The sequence below is a fragment of the Frankliniella occidentalis genome, unplaced genomic scaffold (assembly GCF_000697945.3).
Source record: "Frankliniella occidentalis isolate FOCC.00 unplaced genomic scaffold, Focc_3.1 Scaffold516, whole genome shotgun sequence".
NCBI lineage: Eukaryota > Metazoa > Arthropoda > Insecta > Thysanoptera > Thripidae > Frankliniella > Frankliniella occidentalis.
This window is the reverse complement of record NW_026267633.1, coordinates 12,273-12,999: the sequence shown is the minus strand read 5'-3', so window position 1 is coordinate 12,999 and position 727 is coordinate 12,273. Positions and strand designations below refer to the sequence as shown.

At 52.8% G+C, this 727-nt stretch overlaps 1 non-coding gene across 1 annotated transcript; it reads left to right on the top strand.

The window, feature by feature from the left end:
• Positions 1–25: 25 nt before the first annotated feature.
• On the top strand, positions 26–97 carry Trnaq-cug (transfer RNA glutamine (anticodon CUG)). Its single transcript has one exon. It is a non-coding gene; the product is annotated as a tRNA-Gln (tRNA).
• The last annotated feature ends 630 nt before the right edge of the window (positions 98–727 follow it).

Sequence of the window (727 nt, the reverse complement as noted above, 5' to 3'; positions counted from 1 at the left end):
GGGCTTGGCGCTGGCCCTCGCACAAGGCCCCATGGTGTAATGGTTAGCACTCAGGACTCTGAATCCTGCGATCCGAGTTCAAATCTCGGTGGGACCTTAACTTATGCCAACGCCGCGGTCGACACCCTCCTCTCACCTTTAGTCAGATTCCGTCGCAATGCGTTGCTTCCGACCTCCCGTACCCAGTACGACCGCCTCCATAGTGTCGTGTTTTTATTGATATTTTGACAAGTTTTGAACAGTTTTTAACCATGTTTTGTGTACGAGTGAATTTATCAGTGTTTGAAGCAACCGTACAAGTGAAGGCAGTGATTTTTAGCAAGCAATTTAGTGCATATTCATCAATTTATCACCGGCAGTCCGCTCCTAACCTCACCGAACAGTAAATATTACCTCCTAACTGATTTACTTCAGTTTTGAACTGGTGGAATAGTGAGGAATAGTGTGCGCGTGTGTGCGGGATATTCTGTAGTGACAGTGACATTTTGCAACGTCCTCAACAACGTTTATGCAGTGTGTGTGCAATGTGCTTTGAAATCACTGGGCAACCTAACCTCCCAGGCCGTGCGCTTTGCCGCCGCCTGGCTTGCCTGCCCCCTTCGCGCCGCACGTGCCGTCGGCAGCAGTTCGCTTCCGTCCGCGTCCCCACCCATCGGCTCGGTTGGCCGAGTGGGCTGAGGCGCGGGCTACTGACTCCTGGGCTCGGGTTCGATCCCAGCCCGGAGCG